The 27991-nt window shown below is 30.8% G+C and overlaps 1 protein-coding gene and 1 long non-coding RNA gene across 2 annotated transcripts in view; one reads left to right on the top strand and one right to left on the bottom strand.

The window, feature by feature from the left end:
• Positions 1–27510, bottom strand: part of bnl (fibroblast growth factor branchless) — a 263220-nt gene extending 235710 nt beyond the window's left edge. The window contains exon 1 of the mRNA XM_085956344.1: positions 26294–27510. The gene's annotated coding sequence lies outside the window, so the exon portion shown is untranslated. The remainder of the gene's footprint in view (positions 1–26293) is intronic.
• On the top strand, positions 11909–14283 carry LOC147065351 (uncharacterized). The gene is made up of 3 exons (XR_015071729.1): positions 11909–11984; positions 12333–12538; positions 12963–14283. It is a non-coding gene; the product is annotated as an uncharacterized LOC147065351 (long non-coding RNA).
• Positions 27511–27991: the final 481 nt, after the last annotated feature.

The raw sequence follows: 27991 nt of genomic DNA, 5'->3' as shown, positions 1-27991 counted from the left end.
ATCTAGTCAAGCAACGTTACACCTATCATATTTAAATTATTTGTAACAATGACTGATACATTTTGCATAAAGGTATTTGTTTCACTGACGCCACTGGTACTCTAACTGACAATGATTCTTTTAAAGATCAATTTTAGTATGTACTAATAAAATACTGACAAAGTTTAAGTTGTGTTTGAAATTTTAAATGAAATAAATGAATCTTAATTTTAAATCCGGGTAGGTACAATGTGCATATTATTAAATTATGTATTTAAATGTATTGTTTAAATATTTTAATAGAATGATTGATAAAAGTGTTAAAAACTAATACAGAATCATCCTCAGTAGATGAGACTGTTAAAGCAGTTTTATATGATAAACAATTAAAGTTATTCTTTGTAACATAGACGAATCCAAGTAGGTGATCATGTTCTACTTGCATAAATTTAATTTTAAATACATTTTACATCTACTTTATTTATTGATAATACCTACTACCACTTTTATAACTAAGTGCAATTCTAGATGAAAATGACCGCTCGCCCTGTTATCGCATGAAAGCTTCATGTTATCTAATAGTATGTCTCAAAATTTATTTTGTCTGTGCTTAAAACCAGGGCCAATATAACTTGTATAAATTCAGATCTTAACCATCCATGCCATGGACCATCGATCTAGGATTATTTTGTATAGTTGCGCGACATATTTGGTTAAACTTAACATTATATATTTTTTTAAATCGCCTGCAGTGCAATGTAATTAAATTTTGATTCACCTAATAACTGAAAATAAGTAAAATCGTGCAAGAATTAATGTTTGTGATTTAATATTTTTAGGAGTTTCACATGATTAAGCTAGCTATAAATGATCAAAATGGTTAAATATACTGCTTAAAATCATTGATAGACAATTTAAAATCACACATTTTTGTGTATGTATTTTCTTCACGATGTCCGACCTATTATTCGTCAAGCAAAAATGCATAAATATGTTGTTATAAGTAATGTAATCCTTGATTTAACTTTGGTTGCAAAGAATATGTCATAATAATCCTGAAATTATTACTAATATTTTCAGCTTTTACTAGATGACATGATATTTGAAAATAACTTTTACTGCGTTTTATTATTATAATAGCAAAGTGGTCAATATGTAAATAATTAGGTTCTTCCTAATTTTAGACATTTTAGACATTTTAGACTAATTATACAGCATTAGCGGATCAAAAAATGGTCATGGTGATTATACAATTTGATAATGTAATTCACAGTTTTTACCATATACGTTCCTAAGAAGATGATAATATGGACCTCCACAGAGTAGAATTTGTATTAACAGATTTTTGTTATTTTAGATGTTAGCAACTTGCTTAATTGCTGCATTCTATGAAGATTTATTTATTTATCAATCAGATTGAGACTGTTCATTTTATATTATTTACATACAAACCTTTAATCGAGTCAGGCGTATAAAGTACGTTCAAAAATATATATAAATGATTATCTGCATCATATTATATTATATTACATAATAAATAATGTATTATTTGCAATGCTATTATTCTTATATTTAATACAATTACGAGTAAGTAGTCTCGCAGTAAGTACTTATTATCTTTGGGTATACAATGCAAATGGCAAATGCTTACAAAAAATAGCTGCATTAATTTCCACATTGTATATATTTAAAAAATAATGTAATTGTTAATATTTATTACTTCATCCGTATTCATAAATTCCTGGCGATATTTACGAGTAAAACAATACGCGCTGTTTGGACATTATTCATTTTATTTTCACTTGCGAAGCGCAAACATCATCCCCCAAATCCATTATTGACGCAGCAATACATCACATAGGATGGTAAAATAATAATAATAAAAATATTTTTGCAAACAATACCCTCTACGCCCCTGAATTAATTAGACTATGTAGCAAAATTTATTATTGCGTTGAGTTATGGCAGTTATGCGTATATTAAATTTGAAGTTGACATGATGTCATGCATTTTTTATTCAGTGGCGTCGTAAAAATTTAAAAATGCAATAACAATCATTATGATTAATAAAACTTTAAGTATATTTTTAAGTTTTCTGTAATAATTAGTAATAACTTAACACGGAATATTTTCATAATATCTAAACATATTTAACTGTAATTTTCAATGCCTGACATCTTCTCTTATAAGTAAAAACTATGAAATATAGTTGCTTTTCGCCTGCAATACTAAAGAAAATTTTGTTTGAAAAGTTTGTGTTAATCATGTTATACTTACTTGGACATACATAATTTTTTGAAAAAAGTTTTTTTTCTATTATAAGTGTTTCTATTATAAAATTATGTATGTTCAATAATTAGAATGTAACATTTTTAAATCTTGTGAATAGTTTTTAATTTTTTTATTATACTTAATACAATGATATTTAAATGATGAAAATATGTGATTTGTACACAGTTAGGTGTTATTGAACATTTCTGATAAAATTCAATCCCGAAAAAATTGTTTATAGCTGCTGCGTCTTCCAAATATATTAATGGAGCCACATATTATTTCTATTGTTTCACTATAACAATTGAATTAGCCTGGATAAAAGAGTGATCTCTGGTGGCGTTGAAGGTAAGACGTTACGAGGGTTTGCGCCTTCCAGGTGGAATGACAGCATCAAGAAAACGACTGAAGCAACGAAATCAGGTGGAAGTGGATTGGTGGCAACGCCTGTAATTTCAATGATCACGACCGTCAGTCAGAATATGGATCATGGATTAGGATATAAATCATCAAATTAGAGCAATGCTAGTTTTTATTCTATTATGATTTGTATTTTTTATTAAATAAAAAGTTTTTTAATAAATTCGTAAATTATTAATATTAATACTATCGACCGATGGTACGACTCAAATGGAATAGTACAAAACGTAAATCCATTAGAATTTAAATTTGTATATTATTTACACCTATAAAAGAGTATAAATGTAATATATTTGAATTCTTACAACGCTTGTATAAAATAAATTTTACTATAATTGAGTACCTAAGTTTATAATAACCTTCTATTGTGTTCGTTTTAACGTACATTTACAAAATTCAAGTCAGTTGTATATAATATTAAAGGAGTACAATGCCCACTTAAAAAAATGTGTATACTTTATATTTTCGCTTACATTACTGCTTAGTATTTGAAGGTGTAAAGTAAATCATTGATATTGATAATAGATCTTTTAACTGATACTTGAGCGATAATGAGTTAACTTCAAAACTACAAGTTTACGTATCGTCCATTTACTTGAGTAAAATTTATTTTCATAACGGAACATCAGCGTTAGACGAAAAGTACGTTATACTTTCCATTTCCGCTAGATATGAACTGATAATACCACGCCACTTCAGTGTATAATTTATCACATATCATAAATTTGAACACGCGTAATCAGCATTTTGACACAATTCTACAAAAATGACTTAAATTGAATGGGTATATGTAAATTTCATGTATTACATTACGCCATATCGCAGTTCACCATAAGCTGCCATACCACAAATAAATGGCCATACGCCATCTCATATAGCTCAATACTATACAGCATTAAAAAAAATAACAAAATTGTTCGTAAAAGCATTGCAGGCAGTAATATTCCAATTTTATTGGATTTAATTTTGATCGCCATCAGATTACGCTGTCATTATTATTACATAATATAGATAGATACGACATGCTGAGCTTATTTTGAATAATTCATATGATATGATTGTATTTATAAGTTACTTACCTACCGATTTTTTTCTGTTTTTTCCTAGGTGTTATATTTATACATTTTGATATCAATACTATACGGCCATATATTTCTGAAAGGTGAACTGTGATCTTCTTATATACATAGTACAAAATTCAATACACGAGAGTATATTACTTAGATCTATAGTTATTGTTCTTATAGGAGTACAACCTGTTAATCACTTTTCCTAATTGAATGTTGATAATAATTATATTTAAAAAAAAATGATAAAAAAACGTGTATATTATTGTAATTTTATAATACTAGGTAAAGGAAACCACAACAACAGCCTCGAAAATATAATGCTGAGCTCTGCGGGCTATAGGAAGATTGCAGCGCAGTTCAATCAATTAAGATTGGGAGACTGCGATGGCTAGGTCATGTGCACCGAATGAATGACAATGAACCGGCAAAGAGAGTGATGTTTGGCAATCCAAGAGGTAGGCCAAAGATTCGCTGGTTGGATGGAGCTGCCAGTGACTGCCGTGTTCTAGGGGTACCGAATTGAAAAGCGGCCACACTGGATAGGGACAGGTGGAAGCAGCTGTTGGAGGAGGCCAAAACCCACACCGGGTTATCGCGTCCCTGATAATGATGATGATGATGAGGTTAAGGAATATCAGTAAAGATTGTATACAGTACTAATGTGCTACACAGTTAATTAAAAAAACAAGTCATATTAAAAATTAGATACCTATCTACACATCTAAAATCGCAGTGGACTAAACACGTCAGTCAATTAATAGATATGGAATAAATTTAGTCATGCAAAAGATTTTTAATTTTTAAATTATGAAAAAAGTAAGGAAATACTTTTTGGTTTAATCACCTTAATTGTGGTAATTTTTAAATCAAAATCAGTTTTGTTCATTCAAGTTAATTGAAAGTTTAAGCTGCGCCTTAAATAAATATTTGTATATTAATTTGTTCTCGAAAACATCGATTTCATAGTTACGCTTGAACAAAAAGTTTGACTTCCGTGTTTGATAAAAAAGCGTTGCACAACGGATATCGCCACTTTCGACCGGGACGAAGCGAAATGTTGGACATAGTTATTTTTTGTTCGATTCCCTACAAAACTAATAGCCCGGCAGCGCGCGACACAAGCGATACTTTAAGAGGTAAACTTTACTTACTGGCATATAAATGCATTGCTTTTAAACTATTTACGGAGTGTATTGTTTGATTTTTTGGTGAATTATTTTATTTATTTTGTAATATGCTCATCTTAACCAACAGGCCGTAGTGACTGATGGATGAGGATTCCATCAGCTGATTGTGGGAAAACTACAAACTACGAGTATCTATGCATGAGATAAGTGTGGCGAGTACTCGGTAACACCGGCTAGCTATGGACTTTCCTAACTCATGATTGAGCGCTCCATACGAACAGCGTAGGAAATGTTGTCTATTTCGTATGGTTACAATGTATATATGTAGTTATTGGTTGTATATGTGGGTGGAGTAAGATCCTTAGCTAGAAGAAGCTATTGTATATGTGCAGCTTGGAGTATACCAATTGGTCGAAAGTTTAATTATTTAAATTTTAAAAAAAATCATGGGCTTTTTTGTATCGTACAATATCTATCAATATCAAGATGTTATGGATTCCTACATTTCAGACATACTAATATTTCCTTATGTAGTTATAATAATAACAATCAAAGTTATTTGCCAACTCGTTTTTTTTCTTCTTCTGGATATACGTATCAATATAATTCCCGTCCACCCGAAGAGGCATTGTCAATTTACTTCTTCGTTAGTTCATTTACAATCCGTCTATACTTATATTAATCTTCGTGTTGCCACCAATATCACTCGTAACTCTGCGGTCTTCAAACTACTCCTTCACAGGATGGATGCAATATTTCATGATGCAGTGTATCGTGCGAATAGCCTATTTTTTGGCACCATAAAGATAGATAATATATTTTTAGTAACTTTTTAATGTAATGTAGACAAATAGATTAAATTTAAATTTGTTTATATTATTTTACTTTCATATTACATAAGAACTTACTTACGCCCACGGTGGCCGCGTGGCTTGAGCGTTGGACTATAACGCCGTGGGTCCCAGGTTCGAATCCTGGGTCTGGTAAGTACACATAATTATTGTTTTTCAATTTGTGTGTGAGTCAAGGTATGGACCTAATAGGTTGAGCAAATGGCTGACATCTATTTCTTATAAAAAACAAAATCTGTTTATACAAACCTTTACTCTGTGGAGGCCCATATGATCATATTAAGATCGGATATGGTTAAAAAAAAGAACTTACTTTCTCTTCTTCTTTCTTATTTTATATTTGGTGTTTTTTTATTTTTTATTAAGGAAACAAAGAGTTACATATTGATTATAAAAATTTAAAAAAAATAAATGAAAAGTTATTGCAACCAGCAAAGTTATCAGTAATTAAGTAATTTTAAAATTTATTTCAGGGCTATTATTTGTATTAATTATATACCTAAGTTGTAGTTTATTATGTATTATTCCGCATTAACTAATAGGTGTTATGTCAGAATACTTATTTTCTAAATAAAATAAATATAAATAACTAAAGTCTACCTATTTCAGAACAAGTGTCTAAACTTCGGTAAATGTGCAGCGAATAACTAGGGACCAATAAGAGTGGAAGAAACTGAAGGATGCCTTCATCCAACAGCAAATCATTCCTAACTGATAATGATTTAAAAGTAAAAAGCGTAAGTGTGTGATAGTTTTAATTATGTTATTTAACTATTATATTTATTCCGCTAAATAATTTATTACAGAAGATTCCATTTAATTATAGAAACAGAAATAACCTGTTTATTATGAATGAATCATATTACGTACATACGCATTTGAGTATTTAATTTAAGTTAGGTAGAAAAAATATATTAATATAATCTTTATTGCCCTGCAGCTCTGCGTCTTGAGTGCACATGGATTTGTTGATATAAAAATGTATGACAAAGCTAAAAAGTTTGTGTGTTGAGATTATTTACCTGCAAGTTGGTGAGTTCAAGAAAGGTGTAGCGTTTATCTTGGAATACCGAATTACTTACTGCACGTGTGCGAGTTTGTTTGCGGTAAACACTGCACCTTATTGTGAAAAAGCTTTATTTTGTTCAATGTTATTTTCCTTCAAAGCAAGTATAATTCCGGCGGAATTCCCTACTACTAGTTGGTATGTGCACGATTATTCTACGTATAGTTTATAATACCGGCGAATTAATTTTGAGTATTGTACATTTTTTAGATTATGCACAAAATGGAATTGTTAAAATGGACAACTATTCATTTTCATTAAAACCTAGTATTATTATTATTTGCTTCGTATTGGTTTGTTTAATACATATGACTTCTGACATTATGTATTTTTAATACTATATTATGACAGTGACAGGCAATAAAACATGTCGGTCTTATGACATGAATATGAAAATGATAATCGTTAGCAAAATAATCTCAATATAAAAGCTCTGTTTCCATTTGTAAAACTAAAGCCAAGTTCTTATTTTAAAAAGTAATTATTAATTATCCACAAGTTACAGCAAAACTCGCAATTCAAATTAAGTCAAAGGTAATAATAATTAAAAACTATTTGACAGGCACAGGCAAGTGACAGGCAATAAAACATGTCGGTCTTATGACATGAATATGAAAATGATAATCGTTAGCAAAATAATCTCAATATAAAAGCTCTGTTTCCATTTGTAAAACTAAAGCCAAGTTCTAATTTTAAAAAGTAATTATTAATTATCCACAAGTTACAGCAAAACTCGCAATTCAAATTAAGTCAAAGGTAATAAAATTAACTATTTAAAAAAAACCTATCTCTGAGACTGTGTTTGGTTCGTTCTCTCAATTCTTTTCTATGGTATGGAAGATGGACGCTAAACCAAGAGATGTCACGGAGAGTTGAGGCTTTCAAGTTATGGATGGATACGCGTCCTCAAATTCCTTGGACTGACCGGGAGACAAACGTTAAAGTTCTCAATTGAATAGAAGTTCTACATAGTATCAAAACCAGAAAACTACAGTATCTCGGGCACATTATGACAGTGCAAAAGAACATCAATCCCCATACTTGTCATCCAAGGGAAGATTGACGGTAAACGTAGCAGAAGACAATGCCGCATTTCGTGGTTTAAGAAATTCCGTGATTGGTACGAGTGCAGCTCCACTGAAATGTTTCGGGTAACAGATTATAAGGCAAAAAAATTCCCTGATGGCGACCGATCTCTGCTAAGGGATAGCACGATAGAACGAAGATTTTTTTTAAATAGTCAGAATAATTTTGTACAAAACTGAAATACTGGCGGAGTAAGCGGTGCATGAATTTTACATAAATGAGAAGATAGGAAAACAGAGTATTAAACCTTCCATTACATTCAAGGCCACGTGCTGCGAATACTTCAAAAAAGCGCAATGTGGCCTGTTTTTCTTTTCTTAAAACCACCTGACTTCCGGGGTCCTGAAAGAATAGGTAAATATCATTCATACATATGCTGTATACACCGGACGTCCAGGATACTTATATGACAATAGAAGACACAAGAATACTGGCGAGCGATAGGTATTTTTGGATGGTTCAATTTTCTGGTATGCAGTAGATTTGAACAAATAAAAATAATAATATACTCTGATTAAGTGTCTTGTATTAATAAAACTCACGATGACCCACGATGGTCGCGCGGCTTAATACTTTGGACGCTGAAGACGCACCCGGCGCGTAATGACCAGGTGGTCGATCGGTGTAATTAACGTGCATTTTAAAGGTGGTAATTTCAAAATTATTATCTAGTCAGCAGCGAATGAGCCGTTGGCCTTTGGCGTCGTGGGTCCCAGGTTCTAATCCTGCGCCTGGCAAGTACACATATTGTTTTTCAATTTGTGTATGAGCCAGAGTATGGACCTACTAGGTTGAGCAAATGGTTGACATCCATTTCTCGTAAAAAAAAAAAACAAAATCTGTTAATACAAACCTTCACTATGTGGAGACCCATATGATCCTATTAGGATTGGACATGGTCGGAAATTAATAAAACAACAATAAAACTTTAATAGTCACTGATATTAATTATATAACTATAAATATAATACGTATTGATATAAACTTTCACTGTTGGTTGTGTATTTAGTTTTGCGGTTACCACGTTATATTCTTTTTTCTTCTTTCGTTGTTTCGGCTCATTGCTAAGGTATCATCTTTTGAATACATAATATTCAATAATTGCCACTGTAATGCACATGGGGTGCGAGGAAAGAAGAAAGAAGAATATACGGTGACAACTCAAAAACTACATATAATATTTTTTTCCATATAAGATTGAGGCTTCATTGATCCCGATAAACCGTACAACCATCGCAAAAGAATTGAATGGTTGCCCTTTTACAGTACGGAAAAATCCGGCTGCCTGTTTTATTGCCGAATCGGTAATATCGCATCAAAATAATTGGCAACGTTAAAATACCAAGAGTTGCTGCAGTTCGGACATACTTTACATGAAGTTAAAACTGTTGCCGTGTCGGGTTTTATCATATGACGATAAGAAATGCATTTTGGTCAAATGAAGTTTTAAACTGGTTTTATTTTGACGATTTCAAAATTCTTAAAGCCTCTTCGGCCAATCGAACCTTCAAATATTACTGATAATTCAACAGATTTAGGTGGCAAATATGCACATTTGTAATTCTTAAGTAGACCCAATTTGGCACGGAGGTACCCAACAGCAATGTTAACGACGTTGATTTTTATTAATATAATTATTAATGCTTTCCATAAACGAATTCCAAACATAATTCTCAATGTTACTCAATTATAATATGACATAGTATTAATATTTAATTTTGAACATATAAGTTGAAAACACAGACATATCCTAGAAAAAATCTTTTTTGAAAAAAAAAATACGACACCTGACGGTATTTGAACCTGTAAACACTGAATTCGCGCCAATGTGCTTTACTAATTAAGCTACGGGCATCCTACGTAAATACGACAGATTTAACTAGTATTTCTTAGAAGAAATGCTTATCGAATTTTGTAACTTTGGTTTTTGTGTTTTAAATTAAGGTATCAATAATTAAGTACCATAATTACTAAGCGACGCAAAATTTTAGTTATAACGTACCGACTTGCACCAGCTAATATTTTTAATAAACTATATCTTTTATTCAACGAATAGTTCACAAGACTTGAGAATGTAACATTCTATATTATATTGAATTTCCATAACTTAAAAACATCGCAGACATATTATATCTAGGTACCAGTAAGCATAAAATATTGTGAACTATTCGTTGAATAAAAGAAATGGTATATTTAATTTAGAATATATTCTAATTATTTTTTGGGTGGTGTGTTTCTAAGTTTGTTCCAAATTATGTATATTTAAATTGAAAAAATCAAAACGAGTAATAAATTCGCGATGTTGACTAAGTTTTACTAACAATAATTGCTAGACTAGGTAATACATATTTTTTAAACATTTATAATTTATATTTTAAGAAACAGAAAATGAAGATTATTTAATAATTATCTGTATTCATTAAATTAAAGCATAAATTAGAGAACATTTCATTGCTTAAATCGCACATATTATATGCGGAAAATAAAAAAAGGGATGTTTGAAATCACTACTTTGCAGAGAGAAGATTAAGTTTTGGATAGCACTGCATGAAACTGTGTAAAATTTACTCTTAGACGTCCCTTTTCTGTTTTATGCATACAAATATTAATTTGCTATATTTAACTGATTTTACTATGTTTTAGACTTTCGACTTTTTAAATATACAGGTTAACTATAACCATTAAAAAGTGAAATTTTACCAAATTCTAGCTCATCCAATAATAAATCTATGTAGGTGTTTACCTAATAAATTTTTGAGAGAAAAACATCGTAAAATATTTATTATTCAACCCATTATTGTGTCATAAAATTGTAGTTATACATATTTTCTACAGTAAAGTGCTGTCATGATTTCAATAATAAATATTGATGAACATGAAAAATCTTCCAACAAAACCTATTCACGCATATCATTTAATAAAAGATATTCTAAAATATGTCACTCAAGTGTATTATAACAGAAGAAATGATATTATATGAATAAAAGCTCTGAATGAAACACACTGAGACGTAAACTTCTTTTGGATTAAATAATACCTTACTATATTCATCATTATTTTTTGTAGTAATTTCATATAAGAATAAGAAAAATACAAGACCTGACTTCCCATTAGTGTTCAAGACTCACAACGAATTGTATGGTAATAGTTGTAACTGTAAAAAGGACATGGGTACTTTATAAACAGGATTGAGAGATAAATAAAAATGACATCTTGTCAGGGTGAAATTATTATATAAATAATAATGGAGCACGAATAAACGGTATTAATTATAATTGTATGATGTTATGCCTTCGTGTTCGACATGTGGCTTTTAATGAATATTAAAATTTATCTCGCGTGGGTTTGAAAGATACAAGTTTGACCCAGAATCGAATAAAATTTTTCTCATCATCATGTTAAATATCTCGCCATTTATTGTAATTTAATCGATATAAACACGAGGTAATAAATTTGTGAGAGTTTACGATATCTACGCACTATCGAAAGAGTTCAATAATCCATAGACTTTATTTAAATAACAGCGATTTTTGGCAAATTTATAATATTACGTCAAAATCTTAACATTAGAATAGATTTAAAAAATATATGTTTTCTCTTTAAGGGCACACATGCTTACCTAGAGTTTCTGTTTTTTCATTTAAAGTTGAACTATGACATTGAATACTAGGTATGATTTTTAAAGTGAAAGTGATATTATGTTACATCTCTTTTACGCATGCTAATATGATTAAAAAGTTTTTCTTTCTCTTTCTGTCACATTCGAATTTGATTACCAAAGTTTAAACATTTACTATGCGTATTAGCTGACGTGCTTCGTCGTTTACAAATTATAACATGAATTTAAAAAATATATGTATTTATAATATTAAATATATTTTATAATGTACACAGATTTTTTTAACAACTATATTATATATACTTTTATTTATTTGTCGCATATTCAAAATGTTCTTGCTATATTAAAATCTTTTTTTTAGCCGGCCAAGTAAATCCGTATTTTTGGCCATAGACTAATAGAAAAAACTCTCTGCTGTCAGATTATGTTGATAGCAAATTGCAAGATACCTAACGAAGGAATTGTGTTTTATATCAGGAATAAGAAACACTATCTGTAAGTACAATATTATGTTATTTATTACTGTAGTAGTATTCTGTGTGTTTTGCATATATTATTCAAGTGTTAATTTATTGTTTTCTTAGTCTACATTAGTTGCGTGGTTAGTTTAGAGGTTATTGCGAGAATGCCTGTGATTTCATATTTATTTGTTTGATATAATCTAAGGCGTTCTAGTTGTTATTAAACATGTTACCTACCTGATTACTTTATTTTAGTTAATCAATCTTTTTTGATGCTTTGTATTATCACTAATCCGTTTTAATTACCATTCTTCAAACAGTCGCACACTATAAAAGATTAAAAATCACACTATTAACAGTTCATATGTTATGTTTTTTGCAGATGGAGAAAATGTCTACCGAGATCTTTGCTTGTCGACGGTTTCATATGAATAAGATGGAATGAAATAAATCTTTTAATTAATAATGAAATAAATCCGACTTTCGGCGTACGATCCGAACATGGCGTGATTCATATAATATTATTTATGACGTAGACCATCAAGCATATATACCCATTTTATAGATTTAATAGTACAATTACAAAAGGTAAATATAAAGTGACTAATGTTTGTAACCTATAGCTATGTCTATCTCGCATACATATTTAAAAAATAAAACAATTTTATAATTACATTTTTGCACTAAATTTATTATCGATAATGATATAAAAGTTGCTAAATTGATTCATAATATTCTAAAATATAATATAATTTTGCATATCAGTTACTTGTATCATATCAGGTATGTCATTTGGTAGAGCTTACTCTCCAAGTCTTTTCTTTTTCATCCTCAATATCACTTTGATATTAGAAACATTGTCTTTCTAACACCATTTCAAAGACTTTAAGTTTTCTAGATGCTGTATATTAATTCTTCTCTTCGGCTATATCTGCATCTTAGTTGCAGCATATGGATACAATGCGGCGCCTCCAAGAATCTCTGTCACTCTAGTTTTTTTGCATCGTTCCAGGTCATACTAGCAGCCCGTAACTCCGCCAGATATGCTATATAGATAGTATTTAGCGGCCATCCAGGACGCCGGAATCCGGTTGGCTTGAAGAACAGGCAAACCAGATTGGGATTCTCTTCAGGCACTCGCAGCACGTGGCCGGGCCAGGTACAAAGTTGCGTATTCACTCTCAACGTGATGCGAGGCTATTTGGTGCGTTCTTTTATCTCCCGTTACTTCTAAAATTACCGCACACCCAGTATCCGTCGTAAACATCTGTTCTCGAAGCTCAGTATACGGTTGCTCGGAGCCTTTGTAAGGTGCCATGACATAAAAACTAGTAAGATATTTAAAATAGCTGCTAGAATGAATACATTGTTGAAAGGAAATGAAAACTGATAATATGATATATCAATTAATTTGTCCATCTGAAGTTGTAGATATCAGTTAATAATTATGTGTTATACCAGTAATTAAATGCTGACTTCAAATGAAAATTGACTATTAAATATTGAAATAATATATTACCAGTTTTGATTTTTTTAAGTACTATACTATATCCATGGTTCATATTACAATGTCATAGTAAAACTTAGAAGAATAAAATATGTCGTAAGACGAAATCAATCTTGGGGTTTTAATATAAGTTAAATAAATAGTACACAGCTAATTTGTTATTACTTTGAATACATGCCATGTCTTTACATCAATAAAAAACAGAAAAACAATTTAATAATGTATAAATATTTATATAAGACTTAACAACGTCTAGTTAGACATCTAGTTAGACACGATGACCTCCATTTAATTTCCTCTTATTTTAAAATTCACCAAGATATATCCTAATAAGTAGGTAAGTATATTACATTTGTACATATAATAAGTAAATCAAGTACTTAACATAAATAATTATACTGTAAAATTAAATTACAATTGAAGCAGTATATATGGACCCCACAGAGTAATTAACAATATAATAATTTATATAATTATATCGGGTATATACTATATTGACACATTTTAATGAAGTCTATTTTTCTTGGTACCTACGTTCAATGATAAATGTTGTTTTATATTGTAACATAAACAATGGTAATATGCATTGATCTTTCTGATTTTTAAACTGTGATATCTATTTTATATATCTATTGATTTCTATGTGTATTATTGATACATTATTTATTTCAAATACAATAATTTCAAAACTAACAGTAAATAATATATAGAAAGCGTCATGTTGTTTAGTTGGAACATCTACTAGGAAATTCCATCCAATCCAAATTCAATTTTTACCAGGTGGGTACTTGTAGGTCAGTTATTTTTGGAATAAAATGAATCCCTTAAAAAATATGAAATAAGAATAGAATGATAAATATTTGTGAAAATTTACCAAATCAACATGTTTAACGTGAATATTTTCACACTAAAATGATAAATATTGTTAAGAAAATATACACAAACAGTTCATTCAGAAGTTATGACGTTTAAAAGATCCCGCGAGTTAACTCGTGCGTGGCACTGATCATGAGGTGATATCAGTTATAATCATTTATGAGGAATGGTTATAAGCCATTGGCACAACCAATTTGGTTTTTGACCTTGAGAACAAAATGTACTTTTTACACGGAACCAAAACTCACGGCTGCAGAGACGAATGCTTATACAAAATATGGCGCAGTGGAATCGCCAGCAAGATCAGGTATCATTATTTAGATGTAAGTATACATATTATTTTGAATTTCATAAAATTACACTCGTTCTGGGTGTCTCGTAACAGTAAACTATATTAGTAAATTAGATATATCTTGATGAACTATAAAATAGTGATGTAATATAGACTTGTTGAAAATATATTAAGCATAATAAAATTTAAAATAAAAATTTAGAAATTCAGCCTTTCTGGTTCTCTAATATTCATAGATCTACTGGTTCTGGGATCTACTATTTCTGGCAGTAGACAATTCATATAAAAGTGATATATCTTTTTTTCAATCTTTTCAATCCAAAATGTCTCGTCTTTTTTGATTAATTCTATTTTAACAGGAAAATTATGTCCCGTCCAAACTCCAAATAAACAGACATCTTTCTTAGTAATATGAAGCTGCCCCTGAATCTGGAAGTACCAATCGTGATTTTTATCTATTACCATATTCCTGTCTTTATCTACTTTCCAAAATTTAATTTTTTTCTGTACAATAGCTTCATCTGCACTTATTCCAGCAGCTGAGAAAGGACATTTTATTTCAATAATTGTATCATCATCGCTGATGCCATCTGGCGTTGCACCGATAAAATCATACACATCATCGATAAACAATCCACATCTCTCAATCTTAATCCGTTCTTGTACACTAAGCTGTTGTAAAGCTATTGATTCATTTTCTTTACCATATTTTACCGCTTTCACGTTGGCTAATGATTGGCTATATAATAAACGTTTTACCAAAGGCCCAAATTTTGTATTTTCTCGCCGCTTACACACCTTACCAAAAACAGAGGCAGTAAGAAGGTTTCGTCGCCTTTCTAGCCATTCTGCACATTCAGATTGTAATACGGTGCGTCTTTCTATATCCCTCCTCTCATAGTTTGTCAGTTTGAGTTTTTTCAAAAAAGTTTCTTTTAACAATTGATATTGATTTTTGTCCATATCAGGTTTTTGGCAACTCTCTCCATAATCTGGATTAGATAAAGGAACAGTATGTATTGGTTTTCGCCAAGATTTTCCTATTTTTTTTTTATTTATTTTCAACCTTCTTGATTCTAAGCGATTTATGAAGGCTTTTGGGCTATTTTTATAAACTTGTTTTTGAATTGTGCAATGTAACTTATTTGTATTAAATGCGATTACCGCCGCTGCACATCGTCCCATGTACGATTGTCTTTGAGAGTAGTTAATTCTCTTGCCGCCTACAAATTTTGCAATCATGTTATTAAAAGATTCTGAAATATTAGTAGAAAAATTATAAATTAAACTTTTTGAATTTAGCACCAAACGAGAATTATATATCATTAATTGAGAAAATAGACTGCATTCTTTTAATGCTGGTACATAATTTACATCAAGCATGTCCTCTGTATTTGGTTCATTTGTACAAAAATATGGTAGACAAGAAGTATGGTCTCCAAAAACATGGTGCGGTCCATTAAATAAATCTTTTTTCAGAGCGATAACCTTTTCTTCGAAAGTACTATCTTGTAGTTTTCTATACTTGATTGCACCTATGACGGCTTTCCGCAGACGTCTTTTTCTTGACGCAATGATTTTTCTTACATTCAAGGGATATCTTGTGTCTTTGGTTAATGCCTCTATTTTGCCACAATAATTTCTAATTAAATGGTTTTTACATTCAACTTTCTCGACAGTTACATTCGGATAAGGGTGACAATCAAGAATTTTTTTGTATGTGCTGGAATCTCCATCAGCAATCAATTTTGAATAAATCAATCCATGTGTATTAATAGATTCTTTAAAGCCTTCTAATATTGCTGTAGATTCCATTCCACCTGACGGACCGGTATAATTTAAAAAGCATTTATGTTGTTGAGCAGGGATATTTTTATTTTTAGCTTTGGCGCACAAATCGCAATATTTATTTTTCACTGACATGTACAAAATCTTTCCGGTTCTTTGACCAATGATCGTGGCAGCGCCAGATGCTGCGGAATAATTGCATCTGTATGAACGTTTCGACCAACAGCCGTCTGCAACAACTGATATCATGGGAATACCAGAAGAATCGACGTCACCATTTTCGATTGCAAGTTGTCGCTCTTCTTTCGCAGCGTTTTCCATACTCTTATTTTTGGTTTCTTCAAACCACTCGTACACCTTCTGTTGACTCTTTCTGTATGTTCTTGCTGTAATCGATGGTACGTCAATTGCTGAACACATTTCTTCCAGATTTGAAAATCCACTGCCGATACTGATTATACTGGATACAAATGCGTCACACAGATTCATTTTGTTTTTGTTCATTTCAGTGGTATATAATTTTAATTTTTTACCACAAAGTTTACATTGAATAAAAAATGTACTACTAAAGTTATCCCGATTTTCCCCAAAAATTTCTAAATGTGATAAATTACAATTAAATGGAGAATCATGGTGGCTAATTAATTGAAGTTGTTGGAAAAAATATGAAAAGTCTATAATTCTACGGCCTTCTACACGGAATTTAGGGCTTGAATCTTCAATTTCATTTTCTATAATAAATTCTTCGTGTTCGTGTTCAAATGTGGGATGAAATTCTGGTTCAGGTAGTATGCTTTGAGGATTTCCATGCTCAGGCATAGTCTTCGGCAATATATCAATACTATAATACATTCAAAAATATTAGTTTAGTAGATAGTTAACAGAAAACAAAATGTATAGCTGCTATTAATTATTGTACCAGATTATAATTTTTGTCACAGACACACTAATTTCGAATAAGACATGGCACAAACATAATATAAAAATAATATAAGTACAAATGATCATTATACTTAATTGTGTGTATTAATAAGTAATACGCAAAACTTCCTTTTGCAAGATAAATAAATATTGTGAACCAAAATTTTCTGTGAAATGTGGTTTTTTCAACTATGTATAATTATGTCAAATTATAAAATAATAATTTCAAACCTTTGTGTTTTTAATGTATTAATATTTCCATCTTTTCTCCTACGTCTTTTTTTGGAACTTCCAGCCATCGGATAGTGAGTTCGTGGCATTTTTTGTAAGTACAATCGATATAAATAATTGTGATAATATTGTTAGGTACCTATGTCAAAAACCGAGGATGAAAATTTCGCATTCCCGCTGAAATAAATGACGTTCATAGTATTGCCAGGCTAAACTTTCGAAATTAAAGTTAGTTTTTAAAAAAAAAATTACATTGGAAAATATTATGTAAGTACAGGCATCCATTATTATGTTATTTGATGAAAGTATTCTTTAAAATCATCTGTATTATTATAATCTCGCAAATTCATAATTTAGTAAAAGTTAAATTTTCTGTAATATAAACATCAGTAGGTACCTAACCTATGTTGATTCATAATTTTGGCTAAGTAAAAAATATAGATATTTTTACTTCGCGATGTGTTTGGGGTGTTCTAAATTATGTAAGTATGTTTAATAACAAATGTGAAATTCGTAAAACCTCATGTGTATTATTTATTAAATAAAAATAGTAAAACTAATAGTAGATACAAATGGTGAAAAACTTCATTCTCTTATTTACTAAAATATCAATTCAATAATATTTTAGTAGATATGGCAATACTGGACGACCCGATATATGTCACTGAAATAAAATAAAATCTATCACAATTTATAAAATACATACCTACTACAATCATAATTATTTTGAATGTAGAGGGAGATAGTTATAGAAAGGGACAGAAAACTGATTGCTATGTTGCAATATTAGGCAAAATAGATTGCAACAGTGTTAAAAATTATAATGTATGATTTAGTATGACATAACGTAGAATTGACGCAAATACAAATTTCTTCAGATTTTTTTTTGTTTTGTCCTCAAATGTCAAAATATGTTTTCCTTTTGAATAATATGTTCGAATTTGTGTTTGTTTCGCCTATTTTTGTGTTCAATTTGTAGCATTCACTTTTATAAACATATTTTTGTACAATACTTGTGTGTTGGCGTATTTTTTTGGTCATATAAAGTTAAAATAATACCAGCTAAAGATTCCATACATCATACACCAATTCGCAGGTGGGTCTGGCGGATATCAAGATGGTCGAATATTTCGTGGAAACAGTTGTTTTAAAAAGGTCTCTATTTAGTATTACAAATTTATAACTAACAAGATATTTCATCATTTATTCAATGATTAATGATAAACCTTCTGATACGTAGCTTTATATTATTTCGTATGTCTATAATTGTAGCATATTTAAATAACAAAATGTCCACTCGCTTCCATTAGATTTAGAACCAATAGAAACTGCAAATATTATAATTATACTGAATATATTTTACTACATTATGTTTTATAACATTACAACTATCTATAATAAATCGTTTGAGATAATAATTAAGGGAAAAATTTGTCATCATCACAGCCTATTAATGTCACAAAAATATGGCTTCGTTCTCAATTATCACGTTTCACGGTTTCAAAGAATATTATTTTACGTCATAAAAATACTTTATGTAGTTATCAAATGTTTTACATAAATATTTGACGATGAATAAGCTTCATAATGATATAAATAGTTTTTCTACAAATCTTACGTACTATTCAGGCTTAACCTCTGAAAATACCAGAAAATAGCTGACATGGAACACCTTCCCCCTTAACTGCAATTTTAAATTACTTAAAATACTACTATTATGTCAACAGTTTCGATTTATCAAATGGGAGGGCTCAAAAAGCATATTAGTTTATCTGTAGTCATTATGTGACATTTTGATAGTTCTGAGATAATGAGGTATGAACATATTTTTTGCAACAACAAATCCATTTTCAAATTAACATTTTTCCTTTTTATTTGTATAAAATGTACAAAAAATCATAAAATACAATGAAGATAATCAGATTCTGTAAAAATATTAGGAACATTAAAAAAAGAAGATTTTTTGTACAAAATGAGTTTTTCCTCAAACATGTTTATTAGTGTTACTTAGCATATTTTGACCACTTATATTATTAAAATGATATTAAGGAATTCAGTCAAACTTTAGTCATAACTTTTTGTCTGCTTTATTAGCCGTAAAGATAATATAATATAAAAGTTGGTGGCAATAATATTATTCACTATGTTTTCTTTAGCAATTGCCTCAATGTTTACATCGTCTGTGACGTGCTACGAATGGCTCGGGATAGAGAAATCTACTTTAATTCGGTTGCCAGCCTTTGATAGAACGCGGCACTAATAAAAGAATACGCTATAATGAAAAATAACAATACATTTCATTTTTTTAGTAGTCCTGAAATTGACCAAAATATTGAAATATAAAATTTTAGCATAACAACAGACTCTCAAACCGATCGTCTGCGCAAATTTCTTCCCACCGTGAAGTGTCATTTTGAATCAAAATAAAATAATTCGAATAGTCGACGATTACAGAGAATACGCGGTACTCATTAGTCCAAATATCACCGATCTTTTATGTAGTGGTTATGTGAAAAATAGGATTTTTTTCTATTTTGACAATAATTTAGTGAACGATCCAAAATGATATTTTATGATTGGAGTGACCGGCGCAAACGATCGGGTTGTGATATTGTCAGTATAATTTGGCCTGCAGGGGATTCAAAATCATAAAACATTAAACCGGTAGGTACTTACATATATTACAAAAAACCCAGCACGCACGGTTTTAAATATTTTAAAGCATTTAATCCAAATATAACAAATGTAGGTTTACATAATATACAGTATCAAATTAAAAGTAGGTATTAGATCAGCATCTGTTAACATTGTTTGTTTGTTTTACGAATATCGGATAATGATAATTCAATTGATACATTTTGTTTTAAAAAAATGAAAAATTACATATTATGTGTGTAGAAATTATTATTTTTATACAGATTTTTAATTGCAAATACATTAAAATTAAAGGCCTACATATTTTTGATACTTTACCATATCAAAGCAAAAGCGGATATCTTATATCATCCTCTATCTATACTATGTCTTCTAGTCACTTTTCGATTTATCAGATGATTTGGGATCATTTTCTCGACCGGTCGATGGTGCGAATTCATAAAGTCGAAAAACTTGAATAAGGCAATCACTACTTGATATAAATAACCGTCGGTTTTATGAACTGGGGCAGGCAGGTTCATAATATTAATATAACGTGTCTGCTAAAAGAACAAGCAAAAAGTGGTGCACTTATCCAGAGACCTGGTATTCATTTTAATCAGAAACATCAGCCTGCATAGAAGAAGAATCTTTCGTGCAGGAAAATATTACAGTTTTTTCTACATAAAAAATTAAGAGATAGTAAAATTATCACGCCTCTTCGTTTATACTAGACTTTTTTATATTAATCAATTATTTAACCAATTTTTTTCAGCAGATGTGGTGGCAGTCCACTTACCATATTATAAAACTGAATGTTTTTCACTTAATGGATTATTTATAGGAAAGGAAAATTTAATATTTACAACTAAAAATAGCATGCTTTGAAGTATTTTAATAATCTTTATCCCGATTGGCTACTTACTTATAGGTTTATGTAACCCTTCATTTAATTTAACTTTATTTGTAATTCTCAATATCTTATCATTTTTCATTTTTTCTCGTTTTTCAAGTCACTCTGTCAAATATTTTATTTCAACCCCCCCTCTACATACATATACATTACATGTTAGTTCCATACCCTATTCCCTGTGTAATAAATTTTATTTGAGTTCAAATAAATCTTTTTTTAGGCTTAGCAATGAATTATAATTTGTAAAGTGGATATACAACTTTTGTTTCTACACAACATACCATTGTTTAAAATAAACTAAATAATAAAGATGTATTCACTCTCTTGTAGGTATATTTCATGAAGAAGAATTGAGACAGAAATATTGTTAATCTTTGACATAATTTGGTAAATGACAAATAAATATTTTATTCGTATCCAACCAATTATTCCATATGGGATCGAGGTTAGAACAGACAGAATCATGATACATGTTGCTATGCTTAAAAACTATAACACTGATATATCGTGGATAAAACCGAAAGATTGAGGTAATAGTTATTTTTATAATGAATATGCAATGTACCCGCAAAATACAGATGAAACTAATATGCTATACATCGAGGTACAAGTAAAGAACTGCTATTTGTCATTTTTTGGCAGACCTTCCAAAAAATTGAAAGTTATCTGGGACTAAATTTTGCAAAAACCTGAGAAACCTGAACAAAATAGATTTGTCAGCTTACATCAATAATAACAACAAAATTTGTACCTTGTACCCATATGACATGTATTAGAAATATTGACATAATATCCAATATTGCTTAATTATAAATATCAACATTTTTTCACATCAGAAATAAATATTTATTTCTACGGTATTCATTTGGATTATGTCTTTTTTGCGTTTAATCTATGGGTTGCCGATATCAATACATTGTAAATACAATATCATAAGAATGAGTAAAATTTTACGACTACAAAAATCTAGTTTTTTTCATTGATTATCTTTATGCTTTTATGATCTTCAGAATTTCATTCTTAATTGATATTGAGAGCCTAATGAGTCCAGCGTAGATACCACTAATTAACGCAAGGATAATATTAAGAAAATTCTTATATGTTAAAAAGTTGCTTTCGTAAATATATTTCTCGTTATAGATAAAAATGAAATACTTTGTCATGCCAATTCTTACTAATAGGTATATTATAATTAAAAAACTACGTATAAAATATAATTCCAATAATTAATCAAAGTATATACTTGTACATACCTACTTGTTATATTATAATCTTCAATAATTGTGACTTAATATATCAACTCGGACGTGACTGCAAAAACTGTATATGAGACTGATGTTTAGTAACATGTAAATAACCATAGTCACCAAATAACTAAATATATAAATTTTGATGTGGAATTGTTGTTAGCTATCTATTGAACCAATTATATTCTTGTACTGAATCAAATGTACATTGAAAAAACGACATGTATTTTTGCAACCAAACGTGGGATCAAACCCGTGACCCACAGCTTTCAAAACGGTCTCACTACCAACTAAACTAACGTCTGTGTATAATGTGAAGACCATTTATAAATCAAATTGACTAGGTACTGAAAATCGTTATACATACATATTTATTAATTGGATTTGGTATTCAATGTTATAGAAATTTACTTTACCTAAATACCTATATAGTTATGAATTATAACATTTTTTTACACGTCTGAGTTTTATTCTCTGTCACATTTAGTCCCCTTACGCACTGTCGACCAGTCTCCGGCAACCAAGTAAACAGTAACCACGAGGCATAAGAAAGGAAATCAGAATTTACACACGTGGTTGCGGCGACCAGTCATACTTTCTGGTTGCTGGCAACTATGGTTGCCGGAGACCAGTCGACATTTTGTAAGGGACTTTAGGTTAGGTTTAACTTTAAATAATTTTATTCCACTAACACAATTGATCAATATCTATAGATATCCTAACCGCATAAAGCAGGACTACTTGTGAAACATAACAGTGAGAAGATATTATAAAAGATCTACGAATAATACATATATTTAAATTTAAGAATAATCATATAACTTAGGTATTTGGCGTTGGCTATTGTACAAGAAATAAAGTTGTTATCAAAAATATGAAAATACTATTAAACACTTATTAGATAAAATTCAATAAAATACAACTAAAATAATACCTAATTGTTATATTAATATCTTTTTATAAATGAATTTTTGAATAATACATATTTTTTAAAAGAAAAATACCAACACACCTGATATCGTTGTCTAATAAAGTTTATTTTATTTTATATCATTTCACAGTTTCTTCGCAGTATCAAACGTCTTGTACACAATAGAAAGCCGATTTACCCAACAGTTAACATAATCATAAAATAGTTACTACGACGCATTTACATATTATACATTATTTATTATCAGAATGAGAAAACTTCTGTTTCCACCAGAGTGTCATACTTTAGTAAACCAATATTATGAAGGGGACAGCTATATTATAAGTAATATTATTTATTCATGATATATAATATACAATCGAAAAAAATGCTTAAAAATAAATACTAAGTGATAACTAAAACCACAATTATTTATAATATAATATGACAGAGGTATTTAAACTATGCGCTGAGAAGTCACAAGCAGTTTTAATGATAAAAATAAGATTAAAAAGACGGTATGTCACAAAATTATGCATATTTTAACCAATATTTTATTGATTTTCGTTATAGGTAATCTCTTTTGATACTATACCATGATAAATTACGATATTATTAGAAAGCTTTAGCCAAAAAAAAGCTCTCGTTAACAAAAACTTCCGATATCGATACATTTCTTTAGTTTCAATTTTTTATCATTAAATTTCATGCTGATTCTTGTTAGCATGGCCCCCACATCATGAAGCGGGACCCAGGCCAGGATCTTTGGTACCTCCTACATATCGCTAAGTCAGCTCTACAGTAGCGATGTTTGTATTTTTTAATACATCCACTTGAACATTACATCGCACAACCACATATTTCAAAATGTTAATACTTTTGAAGTACAATTAGAGCAAATTTGTGATGTCTCTCTTGATACGGATAGCAGCATTTATCGTATTTTTTTTCGATATGAAATCCTTAGATATACCCCAAATTGTACCAAAGTACCCAGCTAAAAAGAGTGGCGAGGTCACCGGGATTCAAACACCTGTTTGACAACCACATTAATGAAGTGTTCACCGCCGTTTGGGCCCACGCGGGGAATCCCACATTGCTACCACACAACAACAAACAATACAGCGTGCATGGCTATCAGATAACTAAATATAGCATCAAAAAACGATTTCAAACTAATTTATGACAACTTTTGAATGGAAAACTCACGGTCAGTATTGGCATTTTACAACAGATCTGCTTTCTTTGTGTGGTTTCTAAGTATGCCGATGACAACAATGACGGATATGAATAATATTTAACATGTGAATGTATGCTTAATGAATTTTCGGCAAATGTGCCGCAGATGCCGTCATGAGATTTTATAACTTTTTTTTAGACCAAACCAAACCTAACCTAACCTAACCTTACCTAACATAACACAACCTAACCCAACCTAATATAATCTAAGTTTGTGATAATGATGCATCAAAATAAATGAAAATTTAAATTCACAATTATTGGATCGAAAAGTCTATGCGCCGACAGAAAAAGGTATTTATTATAATTGTCTACATGGAATAAATTGTTTTCGTAAGAAATATATAAAAGCTCATGACGGCATCTCACCGAATTTGCAAATGTAAATTGAAAAAAGCTATTTTAAATGTCGTGAATATTGAGAAAGTATGGAATAATACTAAAATCTATAATGACAAAAACTAAACTAAACAGTGGTAATTATTGAAATTTCTGAAATACTAATCTAGATATTAACAAAATGAAGCAATCATTAAATCGCAAAGCAAGATTCGAATCTCGTAGTTACTCTGATAGACATCCGATAAAAACAATGAACAGTGAAACCTCGTTGTCACGATCAATAAAAAATATTATATTACAGACAGCGTTGCCAAATGTCCAGATTTTTGCGGGACGTTCTGCTTTTTCAGCAAAAATATATTGTCCTGCGCGGGACAGTTCAATTTATTCAAAAAATATAAATTTAGGAACGTTTAGGTTAAGGTTAAGGCCCTCCTCCCACGGAGCAACTGAAGTCCAACGGAACTGAAACTAAAATTCCAACCAGTATCTAGCCAATGTATTTCAATGGCGGCTCGCTGACGGTGAGACTGAAATCTCTCAGCTTCAAAACGGTCGCGAAGAGACGCGACATGCTAGTCGCGCGGTCTCTGAAGTTTCCAGTCACCGTAAAACAGTGGTACCAACATCATTAGATTCGGGGGAAAATCATATTTTCTTACCAAAATTGGTAGCACTGCGAACAAGTGTCATGCTATAAAAACCATTAACAACCCAAGACGTCAAAAGTGCAAAATTGAAATAACCTAATTGTATTCGAGTAAACGCAGCAGCGTGCGTGTTGTCGGTTTTTGTACAAAACAGCTGATGGTCCAGTTTGACAATTTGAGGTTATGTGATTTTTATTTCAAGTGCCTTCAGTAGCGCCGTGTGCGTAGCATCACATTGGTCAGTTTATGAGTACCATCACCAACCAGTTCTGCCAGATTTCAGTTGCGCCGTGGGAGGAGGGCCTTAGAGTCTTAAGACAAAAAAGCGCGATGGATGCGTGATGCACAAAATATTTTCAAGCTAATTTCATTTATTTCAAGCATACCGACGTCTAGTATCTATACCGCATAGGTATTTTCTTAGATGAATTTAAAATGGTCAGATGCAAGAGATAGAATATGCTCTATTGAGTTGATAACATCGGAATTACTAGTTCAATTCAACATGATATACTTATGTGCTGAAGCTTACCAATACATTCAGCAGCAGAAAGAAACTCTTCAGGAAGTAAAATATTAAGTACAAATAGGTGATTGTCAAGAAAAAATATTGTTTAATTTTATTATTTTGACAGTTAAAGAGTTACATGAGTCACATGGTTAAATCACGATTTGGTAAATTAATTATCTGGCAACGCTAATTACAGACTTGTCCTCGTCGAAGCGTTCTTAATGAAGAAGACGAAGACCAGCTAATAAATATAAAAGATGATTTGAAAAAAGTGGCACTTACTGTAATCGCTGGTGTCGTCAGCGGTCCCGTTGACAGTGCCGTCCGGCAGCAGCTGCAGGTGCCTGTTTTTGATGAAGAGGTGGATCTTCCGCGACGTCCCCGTGATGTGACTAAGGTTGGCGGAGCGCTGGGCGCGCGGCGCGGGCGGAGGCCTGGGAGCGGCCCCCGCCAGCGCGAAAATCGCCAACAGCGCCGCTAGCAGCCCCGCCCCCCAGCGCAGCGCCCACGCCGTCACGACGCCACGAGTGCCCTACGATGCAGCAGCACGCGCATCGCGGGACTTCCCGCGGGGCCAAAAGATGCCTGGAGCACGAGGACCGAGAGCGTAGGCCTTTAAGCGTTGGTCAAATCTGGAATCCTCCGTTTGGTTGCTCTTATACCATATGTGTTGTCAATTACAGAAAGTTTAGTCTTAGACCTTTAGTCAAATTTGACAGCTGTTTATTGTCAGGTTGCAAAACTAATTATGTTGACAAAAAATGTATCTTTTATTATCAACTGTCAGCCTTTCAGTATCTTAATTTGTCAAATAATGACTAGGAGAACATCTTGGATCTGTAGCCAACTTAGAAAGCTTCCATGAAGATTATTCCAATTGTTTAATATTATGGTATTTTATTTTGGGAGAATTTTATTGCCGATGTACAAACAACATGTATTCTGACCCTTATTCATTTAGCATTCATTGAATTTTCATTTGTCGTTTTTTGGATTATAGCGAGAAACTTTTCAAAGCTTTCTTATCTATACTTATATAAAAATGAAGATACGTTTTATTTTTTTATTATTTTGTACGAAAAATGTGTTACTTATCTGTATTTGATAATGAAGCGTAGTGTTAAAGTTTTGCACAAATATATTATAATATTTATTTGTTAGGCTAAATTTAAGCGCCGGAGTTAGTTAACTCTAGCGTTATAATTAAAGATTAGAACGACCTAAACACTATTCGTGGATGTTAAATAGAACTTCTTATAGAATAAGGTCACAGTTTTCTCAGTTACAGTAAGCCTAATCCACTTTAAAACACTAAACACTCAATCGATTTTTACACATAGACATTATATTTCACGACACTTTAATTCACTTTAACTATATGAAGCGACATTTAACCTGAAACACGAATAATTTAATTTTTGTAATAAGTTAAAATTAATTTTATGTATTTTTTTTTTTACTTAAATGTGTTTTTTAGAAGACCATAACTATTATTACTTGCAATTTAAAAACGAACATTAAATATATGGTATTAAAGATTTTAGTACATTATTTATTTATTTTATATTTTAAATCGTAATTTTAATTAATGTAAAGTGTTATTGATAATTTTACTAAATTTTCGTTTTCTCCGCATTTAGTCGCTTTGATTTCTCGCTTTTTTAATTGCTTTTGACTTGCAGAATTGAAGGTGACTTCTTTGTAGTAGATCTGAAAGAAAAGAAAAATCAGTTTTTATAACATCTCATTGGAAAAACATAAAATAATAATAATAATAAACAGAAAATTTTGGCACGCGTACGTAAAAAGGTTCGTCAACCCTGGACACTGTTAAATTCATTTGTTTGTGGTAATTCTCCGTGCTTTTCTCTACCATGACACTTTTATTAAATTACGTCAATCAATAAACTCAGTCAAAGCTCACTTGACAGCATGACGATCTCAGTCTTGGGTATCTGGTCCTGAGCAACCAAATGTAGG

This window comes from Rhyacophila brunnea, unplaced genomic scaffold, assembly GCF_057557595.1.
Source record: "Rhyacophila brunnea isolate RB1 unplaced genomic scaffold, BYU_Rbru_1.0 scaffold_6, whole genome shotgun sequence".
Lineage (NCBI taxonomy): Eukaryota > Metazoa > Arthropoda > Insecta > Trichoptera > Rhyacophilidae > Rhyacophila > Rhyacophila brunnea.
The sequence above is the reverse complement of the archived record's forward strand: the minus strand, read 5'-3'. Positions and strand labels throughout refer to the sequence as shown.